This window comes from Furipterus horrens, unplaced genomic scaffold, assembly GCF_987537825.1.
Source record: "Furipterus horrens unplaced genomic scaffold, mFurHor1.1.pri manual_scaffold_8, whole genome shotgun sequence".
Lineage (NCBI taxonomy): Eukaryota > Metazoa > Chordata > Mammalia > Chiroptera > Furipteridae > Furipterus > Furipterus horrens.
This window is the reverse complement of record NW_028327178.1, coordinates 70,434,568-70,453,107: the sequence shown is the minus strand read 5'-3', so window position 1 is coordinate 70,453,107 and position 18,540 is coordinate 70,434,568. Positions and strand designations below refer to the sequence as shown.

Below are 18,540 nucleotides of genomic sequence, written 5' to 3'. Positions count from 1 at the left end.
ATTTTGTTTAGAAGTAACACAGTTTTGAGCTCTCTCCCCTATCAGCCAGAATTCTGAGTATCTTCTAGGAAAACTGGCTTCTAGAAGCACATCGAGGGTGCTCCACTTGCAGTATTGAGGTACCTTGTGATCTTAACCAGCTCCCTTGCTATGGAGGAAACAGGGTCCTGATAGAAGTAGCTGGTTGAAATTTTCTCCCGCATTCTTTTCCAGGCCCTTCCATCATTCAGTCAGCCAGTCGGGGCACCAGACGTTGCCTGTCTCTCTAATGCAGACTAGAGAGTGTCTAAAGCTGGATGTACTCTTCCATACCATTGCTGTTCTCCACTGCCTGCTTTTTACTTCCATCTTCTTCATGCCAGTTTATTTGTCTGGGTAGCCCGGTGAGTTTGTTGCTTCTGGGTGAGAGGCAGAGGGACACCTTGATCTCATCAGGAGTGAGCTTCAGTGCCCATAGGTGGACAGTTACTTCTGAAAAGGCACAGCTATGTCCACATGTGGCTATTGAGTTTTGCCCAACTTGCTGGACTGAATATTTTCTTTCTTCATCTTTCTGGTCAATTATCTCTTGTCTTAAATTTTGTGGACCCACGTTATGGTCCTGTAAATGTAATTAATACAAAAGAAGTCTCTGTCTTTGCCTTCACTTCCATTTGTACTTCACTGGCTCTCATCTGAGTTTGGAGATGAACAGTCACATCCTGCAGAAGAGCCTGTTGCTATTAGCACTCTCTTAATTAGCATTGTCACCATTAGCAGTAGGATTATTAGCTTGGCCGTTATTAGTATTGTCATTAGTTCATTAGTCATTTGTACCTGAAACTTGATGCAAAAGTGAGCCCAGAGAGGGAGAAATGATGTAAGGAAATGAAACAAATGACTAGGACATGCCTAGTAAATGCCATACAACTATTTACATAGAATTGGCTTGAATGCATTTGTTTCATAATTTATCAGCAATGCAGTTGAGCACTGGCATTGCTAGAACACCTGCTTAAAAGGCCAATTGCTTTCTGAACTTTAGCAAATGCTGGTATCAGTCACTTTACCCCTCCAGAAAGTCTTTTCCAAACTCATTTCACAGCCCTGCAAGAATCATGGAGAGAAATATCAGCCACAATGTTAGGAGTAACCCATGTGATGATTCTGGGTGTCAACCATTCCTTCTGTCTTTCCTTGTCCTGTGCTCATTTGGAGAATTCCAGGCCACACAGCTCTCTTCTTCAGGACTTTGTAAAATCCCCAGTCTTTGCAGAAGGAGAAAAATGATGTTTTAAGAATCAGACTGGCCTGGGTTTGAATCCTGACTCTATTTACTGGCTGTGGAGTCTTGGACAAGTTGTTTCTCCTCTTTAAACTTTGGTTTTCTCGTCAATAGAGTGCTTATAAGTGCACCTAACCCGTAGCATCACCATAGGGATGAAACAACATGTTCAGCAAACAGCACATTTCCCACAGAGTAAATGCTTAACAAAGGTTAGACACCATTATCAGTTCTCAGAATAGCAATCCCTGGGGTTTCTTGCTTCCACATTCCACCCCAGGTCACTGCAATAATTTAACTAACTAACTTGTTGAGCAGCTGGATGTCCCACAGCAAGGAAAGGAAAGGTCAGGGAGAAGACCTTCTAAATGAAAATCCAAATGAGGAGATGTTGATTAGAAGAACCATCTCAGAGTACTGGTCCATGCCTCTGTGCAGTCTGATCAGTGGGAGGAAAAGAAAACTCAGTAAGAAATGAACAGTGCCTTGCATATTGAGCCTCGCTCCCAGGCAATGGAGCTTTTGCAGCAGCACATTCCAGCAATTTAACTGATTAATAAATCCAATCACGGGTCTTACTTAGTGTTACTTAAGTTGCTCCACACTTTGATTTGGCTGTGAGAATTGCCAGTCAGTGCCAGCGGGCCTCTCTCTAATATATTCCAGCATGAAGGGCTGCACGTGGCCAAGTCTGTTATCCATCTGAAATTAAAGTAATTAAGCCGTAAGGTTTGAGTTCCTGTCTCAATTAGGGTTTTGATGAATTTGATGTAATTAAATGTCTGCTGTATTTGCAGTTTGCAAACATAGCCAGTGCTTTGGTGTTCGCCTAAGGTGCTTTGGGGACTTTTATGGGACAAGAAGGAAATTGTTTCTTAGAAAGTGGTTTATAGAGTGGTTCTTGGCATCCCGAAAGATATTTATAGGGCTCTACTGCTACAAAAATTTTTTTTATTTGAAAACAAAAAATAATAGCAACAACGAAAGAACACCAATTTATTTCAATTTTGTAAAACAATGTACTTATTACTTTAAATCCACCATTCAGAGCATGTTAAGCTTTAAAGGCATAACCACAAACAGAGTAAACAGTTTAACTGCAATCCAGATGAGGACTTCCATACCCCAGCTATTACAGGCCAGCAGATGGCTCCAGTTTAAATAAAGAGCTTCAACATCAGCCCTCCTAGCATCCTCCAAATGTGCCTGATGTTCACTGGCGAGGTCCATCTAATCTTGGCTGGGTTTGCCTTTCTGTTCATGCTGGCCCCTTTATACAAACCTGGTTGCACATCTGATTTGTAACCTGCCTTCAGTTAGGTTTCCCCAGAAGGAGAGTCAAAGTAAAAATTCCAAGTTTAAGTAGTTTATCTAAAAGGAGATCACAAGACATGCCAGCCAGGAAGTGGGGAAGTGAGACAGGGAAGATAAAGTAGCCAAGAAAAGTGTATTAGCAAGCAAACTATCACTGCGGAAGCTGAGATATACTTCTAAGGCACTGGGAGGCAGTGTAGAACATGGGCCTCTAAGTGGTCTCATTCAAGGGGAAGGGAGTTAGGGTCTTTATCCACCAACTTCCACCAATCATTGGGTAAGGACTGCTCCTGAGAATCATTATTAATTCCCTGACATTTCAGATTGCTGGGCACAGGCAGAGTGAACTTTGGGACCCAGAGAAACCCCCCAAGCAAAGAGACAAAGGGGCTGGCAGTTGAAAGGATCCGAAAGAGTAAAAAGTGAGGAGATACGAATGGGGCCCCTAAAGCATTGGCTATAAACTCAAGACTAAGCCTTTAAAAATAAGCCACCTGGCTGGTCTCTCTCCAGCTTGCATGAAACACAAGCATTATTGTCATGCTGACTATTAACTATTTAGGACCAGGATATTTTGCACTTAGGGAATTTTCTCTAATGTTAAAAATAACAGCTACAATTCTAGGCACTTTCTGCTTTCGGTTAGGACACAGAAAACTTTAGCTTTCATGGGAGCACCAAAAAAGTCTGGATAGCATAAATATTATTCTTATATATGGGACTATCAAAGAAAAATGGAGCTAAGAGAAGTCTGATGAACTGAATTCCAGAGAGAGGAGCTCTTCGTATGTGAGCTGTGAGACCTGGCATATCTGGGTGCAGAGAGCAGAAGGCTTCTCAAGACCCAGAACTCTACTGGGTGGACACAAAGCCAACTGAGCTATTGGCAGCGATAGAGATGATAGTATTTATTGGAGTCTGAAAGACTAATCAAGTGCAATAATAATTTTCTTAATACTGCAGTTCTCTCTACCATCTCCAAATTTGCTAAGAATAATGGAAGTGAAAGTAGAATGGGTAAGGAAAAGAAATCATTCCATCTGCCCCATCTGCCACATTCTCCTGATACCTAAAATTGAAGAATCCCAAGGGGTTACATGGAATTCCCAATCAAAATCTAGTAAAAACTGGGAGACTCACCCTTCCTTAGGAAGCCAGGGGTCAGTGGTTGGGCTGGCCAGAAGTGAGGTGCTACCCGTCCCGTTCATATGAACCCTTGCTGAAATTGAAATAATTACCTCCTCACTTTAGCCAACTGATGAGAGAAAAACATGAGGAAGAAAACAACATTATTCTTTAACTCTCATTGTTCTTTTATACATAATTTCCAGGATGCAATAATAAGCTATAGAACCTGTGAAGAGACAGAAATAGGACTTATAACCAAGGAAAAACACTAACAAAACAAACCATAGGTGATCCAGATACAGGAATTAGCAGAAAAGAATTTATCTTAAATAGGAAAATATGGGAAGACTAACTGAAGGGATGGGTAATTGCAGCAGAGAAATGAAAAAAATAAGAAAAACCAAATAGAAGTTATATATCAAAAATAACAACAGCTACCATTTATTAATCTCCAGTGTATAGGCACCACACTAGATGATTTATAAATATTTGTAGAACTATACACACTGTGTTTTAAAATAGTATCATCATCATTTACAGACAATAAAATTGGTACCTGGGGAACAGTAAGACTACAATGAGGTGGTTAAGCCTGGATTTGAGCTCGCATCTGCTGACTATAAAATCCATTCTCTTTCCACATAGGCTCCCTATGATTTCAAAATCTCCAGATATTGTTATTGCATTATTAAGATTATTCTTAGCTTTTATTTGTTCTTTAGGGGTATTGAGTGTAGCATCTGGAGCAATGCAAAGAGTGGACACTTGGGTTGCTTCAATATCTTAGCGATTGTAAATAACGCTTCAATGAACTTAGAAGTGTTTATGTTCTTTTGAATTAGTGTTTGGGGTTTCTTCAGATAAATTCCCAGAATCGGAATTGCTGGGTCATAGGGCATTCCATTTTTTATATTTTGAGGTATCTCCATACTCCTTTCCACAGTGGCTGCACCAATCTGCACTTCCACCAACAGCGCAAAAGTGTTTTCCTTTCTCCACATCCTTGCCAGCGTTTGTTGTTTGTTGATTTATTGATGATGGCCATTCAGACTGGTGTGGGGTTATATCTCATTGTGGTTTTGGTTTTTATTTCTCTGATGCTTAATGATGTTGAGCATTTTTTCATATGCCTATTGGCTATTTGTATGTCTTTTTTGGAGAAGTGTTTGTTCAGGTCCATTGTCCATTTTTAAATTAGATTGTATGTTTTTTTGGTGTTGAGTTTTGTAACTTCTTTATAAATTTTTGATATTAGCCCCTGTCATATGTATCAGCAAATATGTTGTCCCATTCATTGGGTGGTCTTTTAATTTTGTCATTGGTTTTCTTTCCTGTGCAGAAACTTTTTAGTTTGATGTAGTCCCATTTGTTTATTTTTTTTCTTTTGTTTCCCTGGCCTGAGGAGATATATCAGACAAAATATTGCTATGAGCAATACTTGAGATTTCACTGCCTCTGTTTTTTTAAGGAATTTTATGATTTCAGGTCTACTACTTAAGTCTTTAATCCACTTTGAATTTATTCTTGTGTGGGGTATAGGGTGGTCTAGTTTCATTTTTCTGCACTTATCAGTTTAATTTACCAAGACCATTTATTGAATAAACTATCTTTAGCCCATTTTATGTGCTTGCTTCCTCCATCAGATGTTAATTGACTATAAAGGTATGAGTTTCCATCAGTAGATGAGTAAATAAGACAACTATGGGACACTTACACAATGGAGTACTACTCGGCTATAAAAAAGACTATTTCACCCTTTGTGATAGTGTGGATGAACCTGGAGAACATTATGCTAAGTGAAGTAAGCCAGTGAGAGAAAAACAAATGCCATATGATTTTACTCACATGTAAAATCTAATGAAGAAACTGAACTAACAAGCAAAATAGAGACAGACTCGTAGATAGAGAGCAGGATGACAGCTCTGGGGAGTTAGGGGGTGGAGGGATGGAGCAATGAGGAAAAAAGACTCATGGATATAGACTACAGTGTGGGAATTGCAGGTGGGGGGAGTATAAGGAGGATAAATGGTAATGGAAAAGTGCAATAAAATAAAATATACAAAATTCTTAGAGGAAATTTTTTTAAATGGACATATAAACAATGGTGGTGACTCATGATGAATGGTAGAAGTACTCGGCCCAGCCAATGCTGAGCTTCTCTTATAATCAGAAGGCATCATTTACCACTGGGCTTGTATTCTACCACACAGATGGAGGAGTCAGGCTAATAAACACAGCAAGAGACCCATGGACCACCCAGTTTATCCTGTACGCCTTGATTCCTGGCTTACTGTCCCCCAGACAAAACACAACACATCACCTTTGTTCCAGTTTTGAAAAGCATCCAGTTTCCCCAAGACGCTGGAGGCTGGAGTCTGAGGACAGGCAAGACCAAAAACCACACACTACCAGTTGCCAAGCCTGAAAATAGGCTCTGAGTGCCTGCCGTCTACCCTAGAGAGAGAAAGGAAGGTGCAAAGAAGAGAACGAGTGACCATGGAGGAAAAAAAAATCAAGAGGGCAGGTGCAAGGGAAGGCGTTGCCCAGAAAGCAGGGTGCCTTAATATTTGATCCAGTGAGTAGCAGGAGAGGAGAATCTGTGGTGCAATAGTAAGTCAAAGTGAAGGTCAGGTCCAGCTGGAGTAGTCCTGGATTTTATCACATTCCAGTAAAATAGAGTTTCTCCCAGTTTCATCTGTAGGCCGCCTGCCTTGGGAGGACCTAGTTAGAAGGTATATCCGCATCCCAAGTCCAAACCAACTGAATCAGAAGAGCAGCCATCTGCAGGCTCCTCTTGGTTCAGATTCTTGGACCATATTTGGCCTTGGGCAAGAAGCAGCCCATCCTGGGAAGCTGGGCCAGGCAGCATAAACAACACCCTCTCCATGCTCCAGTCCTATCTCCCTAGGCTGTCTCCCTCGCTGTTCCCTGGTAGTTTCTTTTCCCTGTCCATCCCCCCTTGTGCCCTCAAGGAAGGTCCTGGCAAGGACTCATACCTGATCCTGACAGACAATGTTTTCCCAAGCCCAAAGTTCCATCAAGGTCACCTGCCTGGCTCTGCACTGGTGCATCTTGATGACCTCTGCATCCTCATCCCACATCTTTGTGTTAGCTTTGACTTTGGCTCACAGCACTTGTTTCTGGTTTGTTCTACCTCCTTGAAATAACCTCTAGAAATAATATCCATTCTGGACTCACATATAGATTATTTAAAAGGCTTTCAGTTTCAAGTAACAAAAAACTCAATTCTAATCAGCTTCTTAAATAAAGGAAATTTGTTGGTGTCTCTGAGAAACACAAGAATATGGACATTAGGCATAGTTTGATCAGGGCTCCAGTCTCATTTTATGTGATTTTCTTGTCACTAGCTTCCACTGATCCCTTCCTCAGACATGTTTTCCTTTATGGCAAAGAAAAAGGGAAGGAAAAGAAAGAGAAAGGGAAGGAAGGAAGGAAGGAAGGAAGGAAGGAAGGAAGGAAGGAAGGAAGGAAAGGAGGGAGGGAGGGAAGAAGGAAGGAAGAAAGGGAGGGAGGAAGGAAAGAAAAATGGCTATAACAGTTTCAGGTCTCATAAGCACACACATTACACACTGACAAGGAAAGAGAAAGAATGTCTTCCTACTCACCCCACCCTTTATCTTCTACCTGGTTTCATCAAACAAAAATCTAATTGGGCCAACTCAGATCACCTGACCATTTCTCAACCAATCACTGTGGCAAAAGAACTTAAATTACTCAATTGCCTTAGGTTAATCAAGAACCATCCACCCATTTTCTCCTCCCCAGAGCTGAGAATGTGATCAATTCCACCCCAAATAAATAGCTGTTATCTCTGGTTATCATATGAAGCAGATAAGTGACGATAGGACAAAGCCTATGCAGTCTCATGCACTGTGTCAATGGATCTTTTTCCTAGACTGGGGTAACACTAATGATAAAATGCACACAGATCCATCAAAGATCTTTGTGTGGACATATGCTTTCATTTCTTTGGGTAAATAATGCAGGCATAGGATTACTGAGTTATATGTTAAGTATGTTTATAAGAAACTTGTCACAAGCATATGTTTGTGATATAGTCTTTCCTATAAGTCAGCAGGGTAACTGCTGGGCTAGCTGCCTGCTGAGCAGCCCAGCACTGAGGAACAGACAAGAGTCACACACAGTAACTGTGCTATTCACTCAGCTTTTACTGAATGCAGGTTCACTCAAAGTAGAATATCAACATACATTAATATCCTACTCACACTCTAACAATCTAAGAGAAATATAACACACAGACACACACAGCAATCAATGGGGGATAATGAACTCAAGTTCCAGGGTCTCAGTCTGCAGATACAGGGAGATAGAATGGTGGGCAAGGAAGTTGTCAGCGTCTTGCAAGGAAGAATCTCTGGAGCCAGGTGGGCAGCAGGGCAGACGAAGTCCTCCATCCATCAGGACACAGCCTTTGGCAGCTGATGCAAAGGGAAATCAGCATGTCATGGAGCAGCACTCTGGTGTGTGGAGCTCAGCTGTCTCAGCAGTGGTTTGGAGCCTACCTTGAAAGTGGACCCTTCTGGGTCTTTTTTTATAAATGTCTTGGCACCTCTGATTCCAAGTGTGGAATTTCCCCAGGAGCCTATCTTTTGGTAGCCCTGCTCTGCAGACATGGCTATTCTGATCTCATGTGCAGATATCTTAGGTGTGTCTCCCTGTCAGGTGTGTCTACTATGACTTAGGTAGTTTCCCTCTTGAACCAAAGTGTCATGGCTGACAGCCATGTTGATTGACATGAGTGACTCCACTTTCTTTTATATACTTTATGCTATCTTGATCAGACCAATGCCATTTTATTGGTCCCCCTCTCCACAAAACTGCCAAAGGTTTGTTGTTTTTTTGTAGTCGATATACAATATTATATTAGTTACAGGTATACAATGTAATAATTTAACACTTATATATCTTATGATATAATCACCATAATGAGTCTAGTAACCAGCTATCACCATGCAAAGTTTTTAGGATATTGTTGACTATTTCCTATGCTGTGCATTACATTCCCATGACTTATTTATTTTATAACTGGAAATTGGTACCTTTTATTCCCCTTCAGTTTTTTCATGCATCCCACCACCACCTCCCTCCACTCTGGAATCAATCAGTTTGTTCTCTGGCTCTGTGAGTCTGTTTTTGTACAATAGATGAATGAATAAAGAAGATCTGGTATGTATAATCAATGGCTGAGCCATAAAAAAGAATGAAACTGCCATTTGCGATAACATGGATAGGCCTAGAGGGTGTTATGCTTAGTGAAATAAGTCAGAGAAAAACAGATACTGTATGATTTCACTTATATGTGTCAACAATTTTTCAAAGTGGTTGAACCACTTATATTCCCACCAACAATATGTATGATTCCAGCTACTCTGCACCATCACTAACACCTGGTATTATCAGTTTATTTTGTTTTGCTTTAATTTTAGACATCTAATGAGTACGAGCAGCACCTCACTGTGTTTTTAATTTTCATTTCCTTGTTGAGTCATGATGTTGAGCTTCTTTTTAAGAGCTACCTGCTACCCATCTATCTTCTTTGGTGGAAATTCCATTCAAATGTTTGCCCAATTTTTAATTGGGGATTTTGTCCTCTTACTCCATTTCAGGTAATCTCTATACCATTACACTTAACTTCCCTTCTGGGACATTCTATCCAATTCATTCCATTTTCAAATCAATAAAGACTAAGGCTGTTAGAAATTATTAAAGTGATCATGGAAATACTTTATTAGTTGTGTTTATTAGTTGCAAGAGAGGTACTCAGAAATAGCACTCTTCACCTGTGTGGGTGAAAACAAAGAGGTCACTTTCCTTTTGCCGCATGGACCTGGGTATGGCAGTTACTGAGCTCTGAGATGCATCATTCCAGAAATGGGAGGAGGAAAGCCAGAGTCTCTGGCAGCTGGGGATGAGCATTCCTTCCATGTAAATAAGTCTCACATTGCTCCTTGAAAGTGAGCAAAAGGGATGGAGTTTCAGGTCACCATCTCCATCTTTGGAAAGTTTGCTTTCAGTGCTGATGAAGACTTTCAGTGTACAGGGAGCCCAGAGCTTTACTCCCATTGCAGCTGAGCATCACACCATGAAGAGTGTCCATCTTTTGGGCACAAGTGTCATTTATTTTCATGATCATGCCCAGGTGGACACAGCAGCCAGACCCCTCCCCCTACAAACAGATGAGCCTGGAGTGAAAAGGTGATGTAATGAAGGACAAAAGCCCGTCTGGTTGGCAGATGCTTATTTTATTTGTTGTTTCTCCGTAACAAACCCATCTCTAGTCTTTACCCTGTGCCAGATACTGTTCTTGCAGCTTTACATACATTAACTTCTTTGATCCTCACAATAACCCTCTAATGAGAACACTTTTTCAAAGGAAGAAACAGGCTCTGAGATGCTAAGTAATGTGTCAGTCACAGAACCTACAAGTTGGGAGGCTTAGGCTGCAGGGGTCTAGCCAGAGCACAGACATGTTAAGTAGTACGTATTCTCTCACATGCAAGTAGAAGAGTGGGTTTAGACCACAAGCCTTATACCCTAAGCTCCCTCTGTATTGCAGAGATCTCCCCATTGTTTCACAATACAATATCTTCCCATCACCATTAACCCACCTCACTGAGTAAGCAGAAGAGCATGATCAGGTGTAGAGGGAAACTGGACCATAAAATGCCTCCTTTGTTACCATCTTGAATGTGTGTTTGGTATCTGCTGATCTTCTGTTCTTCTGGTGGACTCTGGAATCTTGGGTCCCACGCGTCTCCTCCTGAGCTCCATGAAAGCTACCAGGTGAAGCCAGGCACCCCCAGCCCTTGGCACAGAGACCCACTTCACCACACACTTTCCCTTTACTCATAGGCAGAGCATGCATACAAAACTAGGGGAACAAAAGAATTATAGTCATGGCCTCATAACTCCACCCCAGACAAAAGTCACTGAAAAGCTTCCCACAATAAAAGAGAACATAAAATGTTATCAAGTCATGAAAGTGTATAGGCAGTGGGTCAAATAAGGCTGCTACTGTCTGTTCCTTCATCTTATCACCCCCACACTCACAGGGCACTGCATGAGCGATGACAGAACAGACGAGATAGATTTCATGCTTTCGGTGCAAGCAGCTATCATCAGTGTCCATGACCTGAGCCATAGTCAGCACCTGAGGCCTGAGGCCATCTAATTCTTAAAATCACAAGCCTATCTTTGCACAATAATGTTAATTAAAGGTGGCTTCTTCATATTGTCATCTGGGAATTTAAAGCCAGTAATAATCCATTGATTGTGTTCTGGGAGGAAGAGTTTATAATATTTCTTATTTGGACAGTGAGCGTATTCAATGATTCAACAAATTATTACTGAGTGCCTACTACGTACCAGCACTGCTAGAGAGATACTAGTGAAAAAATTACATAGTTACATCAGGCTGTGGGATATTTAATATACAATAAATATAATAGATTGGTGGAGAGATAAATTGATGGATGGATGGTGAGAGAGAGATAGAGTTTGAGACAGTAGGAAAGTGAGATATGGAGATGATATATATGTCAGGGGGTAGTCAAGACTATGAAGAAAAATAAAGTGAAGATCACAGTGGGTGGGAGAAGTGATACTGATGTATAAAGAATTTCCAGTGAAGGTACTTCAGCAAGTGTTGGTAGTTTAATGGAGGGAGTAAACAGTACTAAATTCCACTCCAGGAAGAAAATAACATCAACTAAAAGGAAGACTGGTTCCAGGCAATGTCTTGAACTCTGAGTCACACTCTGAGCAAAGGGAACATGCCATCCAAACAGATAGATAGCCACTGACCCTGGGACACTGTAAAAGGCTAGTATGCTAGCCTCTCAAGCTAGAGTTAGAGAATAGCAATGCCAAAGGCAATAGGAAGAAGTGTGTGCAGCGACCCCTCCCATTCCCCGCAACAATGAAATACATGAGGAGGCTACAGAAGTGTAGGGAATCTCTTTTCTGCTGGGAGACAATCATGCTGTTAGGCTGTGGGCTCCCTGAGAGCCCAGTGCATCTCTGCCTGTTTCCCACTACCCACAGCAGAAAGAGAATAACCACAAACAGTAAGCGCTCAGTGGAACTTTGATAAGTGACTACCTAACTGATATGATGCCCCTGACATGGGCAGGGTGCGGTGGGTGTATGGACCATAGACAGCATTCACAGTGCCCCATTGCCTGACATAAACATGCTCAGAAACTATTTGACAGGTGCCTGAAAAATTAGATAGATGTACAGATGAATATCACAACTTGCCATCTGGTAACCAAAAGACAAGATGGATTGAAATGGTGGGAACTCTGTGGACATAACCTGAGACACGGTCATGAAACAGAATTATCAGCGTTATGTGGATTTTCATTCACTGCCTGTTGTGTGCAGGCACAGGGCACACAGAGCTGAAGAAGACAAGAAAGCTTCCTACCCTTCTAGAGCTCATGGACTGGTGAGGGAACACAGGCAAAGAACATGGAGACCAATAAATGATCATATAATAATACAAAAAAAGTAATTGAAGGAAATGCATTGGGCAATGGGATGGGGGTGACAGTGGGGAAGATAGAGGAGCATCTTTGGCCAGGGTGGTCAGGGAAGGTGCCTCTAAGGAACCCCAAGTCATGACAGCAACTTCATATGAAGATCTGGGCAAGAAAGTTCCAGGTGAAAAAAGTAGTGATGTTTAGACAGGAAAAACCATTGCATTTTGAGGGCCAGAATAACAGGCCAGTTTGGATGAAGCCTAGTAAAGGGGAAGAGTGGTTGAGAAGAGAGCTATGGCAGGGGCAGATCATGGTGGGGATTTGGGTGCTATTGGAAGCCACCAGAGAGTTCTGAGCTATAAAGTAACATTTGATTTATACTTTGGCAAACACAGTCCAGCTACTCTATGGAGAAGGGTACTCTATGGTGACAAGATGGTGGTAGGGAGACCAGTTACGAAGCTTATGATGAGGCATTAGTTGAGTTCTGGGCAGTGGAAATAATAAGTGGTTGTTGGATTTGGAACATTTTTGGATGTGACATTAAGAAGATTTGTTGATATTGGAAATGGGGGTTATAGAATGAGATATATCATGAAAGACGAGGATTTCTGTCCTGAGCAGTGTAAATGCGTCATGACTCTACAAATGACTACAAGTTGGTCATGAGAAACTAGGATAGTTTGTTTTCAGAGAATAGCCAGCCTCTGGTTTAACATATTCTAAAGTCTAGCATGGTGTGTCAGATCCAGAAACTCGATAGGGTAACTGAAATACATTGTGAGATTTTTTTTTTTTTAATTAGAAGTTTGATCATCCATCTGTTACTCACTGGCCATATTGATGGACAGCTTTTGTCACTAAAAGCCCTTCCCAAACTCAATGAGCAGCTCAGTTGTCTTATGAAGCCACTATTCCTGTTAGTATCACTTGTGAAAGCCCTGGTTAGCTACTTCTAAGACTTCAGATACAGTGATACCTGAGTCTTAGGCAGCACTATTCACCTCATGTCAACTGTAGTCTTTGTGAATTTTCACTTGGTACCCAGGAGTCCCTTAGACCACTTGTAGTCGTGATTTTGCACGTGATGAAGCCATATAAGAACAGTTGAAGTCCACAGCATTTACAATGACTTGACCCATCATGTTCCCTATTACCTCTTATTCCCCACCCCTGTCCCCTGCCTACTCTAGATCCACACAAAGCTGAGGTATTTTATCAGACCATGGTAGGCTACAGTACCATAGGAGTGTCTTTATTTCAGATTCTGAGTTCCTGACAAGCCACATTTCTACTTGCTATTTCATCAGGCAATAGGGACCCAGTTTGCAATTTTAAAATGTAGAGACAGGAGAGGAAACCAAGGCAAATTGTTTTGCTGTTACTTTTTTATATAGCAAAACACTTTTTTTCCCCACAAAAGCACTCGTAAGCATTTAATGAACTTCCCTCTGTGTAACTTACAAGCTACCAGGACATAGGTTCTCCAACACCCTTAACATTCTCCTCAAGTTTCTGCTGAAGAATTTGGCTTTCACAATGACAGGCTACTTTCCTTTCCCCAAAACTTTGTAGTAGCTCAGTTGTACTATATCGATGACATGAGCAACTCCAGTCTTGTTTGGGGCAGCATTTACCCATGCCAGCTCACTGATGAATGTCTACAGTTTATCAAGCTTGACAGTGGGGTAGAAGCTCTGGTTCCTCTTTAAGTGATAATGCCTCATACCCACTTTCCTAAAGTAACCTAGGTGATATTTGTGACAGCTGATCCTGTGATGATGCAAGCCACCAGCATTATCTTGGCCTACCAGGTGTTTCCTGTTCTCATCAATGTGGCTGTGGCCATGGCTCACATGGCTCTGAAGTTTCTGGGTCTTCCTCAACCTGGATGGCATGTCAGTGGCTGAGATAAAGAGCCCAAAACATTTCCTGACCTCCTCTTTTTTATTCTGGCTAATCTCCCTTTATTTATGCGAAATAAGACATTTATGTCCTCCTGATTCACCCGCTCTTTCTGGCAGGGGGAATATCACTCTGCATTTAAGTGGAAACCTTAAGACTGAACCACAGCCTGAATCTCCAAGTAAGAAGAAAAAAACGTCATTAATCTTTCCAGATAGTGTGCAGACCTTTTTGAGCAACAGAGGAGCCCATGTACCAAATCGCTGGCTTTTACAGGCAAAGTAAGATGGAGTAGAGGTTGGCCTGTGGCTCTCCCTCCCCTGACTCAACCAAGGGACTACTTATTTTCACGCTGCAGAGGGAACGCAGTTTTCCCTGTGGTGGATACATGTGCTGGCACTCCCCTGGAGTTGGAAAAGAAAATAGCCTCAGTTTGCTTTATTTGTTTGTGATGTTTCCCCCCCAAGATCAAAGCATGGCTTCACTTGAGGCATGGAAAATTAGAATTAGGATACTTGATGCGTTTGACAGCAGCTGGGAGACTCAAGGGCTAGGTGCAGCTGTTAGACAAGATTAGACTCCCGGTCTCCCTCACTTTAAGACCTTGGTCATTATTCAGTAAACTTTTTTTTTTCCCCACTCTCTTGCTCTGTCTTTGATCCCTGTAACATGCAACTTCTAAAAACATGGGCCCCAGGCTTCCCATAGCATTTTTGCTTTTTCCCCACTTTTGTTTTTCTTTACAAATATAACATTCTCCTGCTTCCAATTAAAGACAGTTTTAGTATTAATAGCTAATATTTATTGGGATCTCAGCTGAGTTATCACACAATTCTATATATTAATTCACTTAATCCTTATATCAAACTGATGATGTAGCTACTGTTTTTGCTCATTTTATAGATCATAAAATAGACCCCAGAGAGAGAGATGGAGAGATGTGGGGTTTGGAGCAAAGCAGTCTTGTTCTGGAATTTGTGTCCTTAATCTCTGTGGGAGAAAATTCAGCAGAGAAAAACAATGCAGAGGGTCCTCCCAGGGAAGAAGGTTGTAGAACACATCTCACGACTAAATAAGGAAGCCATCCTAGAATGTCAGACAGCTTTTCTCTCTGGTCTAGAAGTCTATATGTATCGGGTATCCTTGAATCTTTTGTTTTAGAACCTTTCATAGAAAGTGCTGAGGCCGGTGACTGAGGAGGTTGTCTTTGGGTAAATAACAAGATGATGTCTCCTTTTATTTTATTTTTATTTTTTACATTTTATTTATTTATTTTCAGAGAGAGGGAGAGGGAGGAAGAAAGAGAGGGAGAGAAATGTCACTGTGTGGCTGCCTTTCACACATCCCCAACTGGCGACCTGGCGTGCAACCTAGTCATGTGCCCTCACTGAGAATTGAACCAGCAACACTTGGTTCGCAGGCCGACCCTCAATCCACTGAGCCACACCAGCCAGGTGATGTCTCCTTTTAGAAACTGAGATTCTATTCTGAGTTACATTTATATACACCCTGACTGTGGCGGGTGTTGAAGTAGTATGGGACTGAATAGATTTTAAGGCCCTTTCTAATACCAATACACTATCGTGCTGTGACCTTTTACACATGAAGCAGCAAAGTACTCACCTTTCCATGTTGATGGGGCTACCCCTGAGCCCTGGATTGATTTGTCCAGCCCATTCTACCTTTGGACTCTATTCTGTGTTTTAAGTCAGTCCACTCTGTTTCAGGGACAGGAGAAAAGATTGAGAGGACATCCAGGTGGGTTCTTATATGACCCAGTGAGAAAAAGTGCAGGAGTGTCCTGTGAAATGTTTGCTTTCTTTTTTGGAACTGCATGTGTTTCAGGCACTTGGATGCCCTTTGTTTTGCTCATCCTACCTGTAAAGGCTTAGGGGCTGGCTTGAAAGTCCAGAGGAGGCTTCCTGAGAGAAATCCTTAGTGCTGTGAACTAAGTTGGGATGCTTTTTCTTAAGTGATGGGTTCATCCCCCCAGCCTTTTTTGGCCCCCAGTTCCAGGTTCCAGACCCTCCCAGCTCCACCTGGACAAACTCCACTTGTGATTTAGAGGAAAAGGAACCTTATGAATAATGAAGTCTCTCTGGTCCTGATTTGGCCAGGGTTGGGGCTGACTTTACTGAGTCCCAGTCCTGGGCTTAACTTCTGTGAGGTATGAGCATTCCTGGCAAAACTACCCATAGCATCTTCCCACTGAATATCCCGAACTACTGAGCTAGGCTGCTCAGTGGGGGACAATGACGTATGCTAACTTTTTACATCTCCAACTTATCAGTCCCTCATTTCTCTCCTTGCCCAAAGAACAGAGAGCAGTGTGGAAAAGGGATCCACAGCGGATACTGCTGAGGTTGTGTGCTTTTGGTGTCATGTATCAAGCAGGCCCTCTCTGGGATAAAATCAATGGGCTCCTTCAATAGTCCAGAATGACTTATACCAATACACAATATGACCAGGTCCTTTGGGGGTTTGAACACCTGTTCACCCAGCAGGCTGGCTATTTTCAAACTACTTAGCCAAATTTGAAAACAGAAGTCCTTTCTCCAGAAGAAAGATGTGGTTTCCTCGAGCTTTCAGAGTTTTGGTATGTTATTTTCCCTTTATTTCTTTTTCTATTTGTTATGTTGTTCATTTTAAAACTAAGTGCACTGTCACTGGCCTTGGAGCCATGTATGCACACAATAAAAATTTTTTTACAAAACTGCAACTCCCTGGGGTGCTGGCTGTAGTTGTCCATAGTGCCCCATTTATACTGAGCCTGCTGTGCAAGAAAACAGACGGCTTTCATCTTTGTCGTTTCTGGGTCTGCACTGAGCCCCATCGTTTCAGATCTGTGTAAGGATTTGCAAGGAGGCCTGGGACTACAATGGCTATTATGCTTTGAAGGGCAGCAGAAGTCTTTACAAGACCCAGACAGAACCCATGTGGTCCAATCACTTGCTCAATCTGTGAGTGTTTACTGAGCTACAGTTCTAGTGCTTGGAGAGATGATGGCATATAGCACAGGCCCTGAGCTTGTGTTGCTTAGATTCTAGTCAAGGGAAGACAGATGGTAAATAAATACGCACAAGTCAGCAAGGTAATTTCAGAAAGAAGTAATCACTTAAATCCACTAAATTGTCTGTTTCCAGTCAGGACTTCTACTTAGGCTTTCTTTCAAAACTGTTTTTATTTTATTTATTTTTAAAGTATATTTTATTGATTATGTTGTTACAGTAGTTTAAATTTTTTCCCCTTTGCTCCCCTCTGCCCAATACTCCCCTTCCCTCCAGCAATCCCGCCCCCCTTAGTTCATGTCCATGGGTCATGCATATACATTCTTTGGCTTCACCCTTTCCTATATTATTCTCAACACCCCCCTGTCTATTTTGTATTTACCAATTATGCTTCTTAATCCCTGCACCATTTCCCTATTTCTTCCCTTTTCCCCTCCCAAATGATAACCCTCCAAATGATCCCCATACCTATGATTCTGTTCCTATTCTGGTTTGCATAGTTGGATTTTGTTCTTATTTTTTAGATTCATTTGTTGAAAGTTGTGAGGTTTTTTTTTTATCATTTTAATGTTCATAATTTTGATCTTCTTTTTCTTAAGTAACTCCCTTTGACATTTCATATAATAATAGCTTGGTTATGATGACCTCCTTTAGCTTTACCTTGTCTGGGAAGCACTTTATCTATCCTTCCATTGTAAATGATAGCTTTGCTGGATAGAGTAATATTGGTTGTAAGCCCTTGCTTTTCATCACCTTGAATACTTCTTGCCTGCAAAGTTTCTTTTGAGAAATCAACTGTTAGTCTTATAGGCACCCCTTTGGAGGTAACTCTGCTTTTCTCTTGCTACTTTTAAGATTCTCTCTTTATATTTCACCTTTGGCATTTTAATGATGATGTGTCTTGATGTGATCCTTTTTGGGTCTAGCTTGTTTGGGACTCTCTGTGCTTCCTGGACTTGTATGTCTATTTCCTTCCCCAAATATGGGGAGTTTTTCTTCATTATTTTCTCACATAAGTTTTCAATTTCTTGCTCTTCCACTTCTCCTTCAGGCACCCCTATGGTTTGGATGTTGGCATTTTTAAAGTTGTCCCAGAGGTTCCTAAGCCTCTCCTCATTTTTTTCAATTCTTGTTTCCTCATTCTGCACTGGTTGACTGTTGTCTTCCTCCTTATGTTCCAAATCATTGATTTGAACCATAGTTTCCTTCCCTTCACCATTGGTTTTGTGTGGGTTTTTCTTCATTTCATTTAGCATAGCCTTTACTTCTTCCCTTATGCATTTGCCATACTTAAGCATATCTGTCAAGCCTGTGATCATCTTTATCACCAGTGTTTTGAACTCTTCATCTGTTAGGTTGTCTATCTCCTTGTCACTTAGTTCTCCTACTGGAACCT

The 18,540-nt window shown here is 41.5% G+C and overlaps 1 protein-coding gene across 1 annotated transcript in view; it reads left to right on the top strand.

Moving 5' to 3' along the window:
- The window catches only part of SLC24A3 (solute carrier family 24 member 3), a 610,095-nt gene that overhangs the window by 463,279 nt on the left and 128,276 nt on the right, over positions 1-18,540 (top strand). The gene's annotated exons all lie outside the window — the stretch shown is intronic.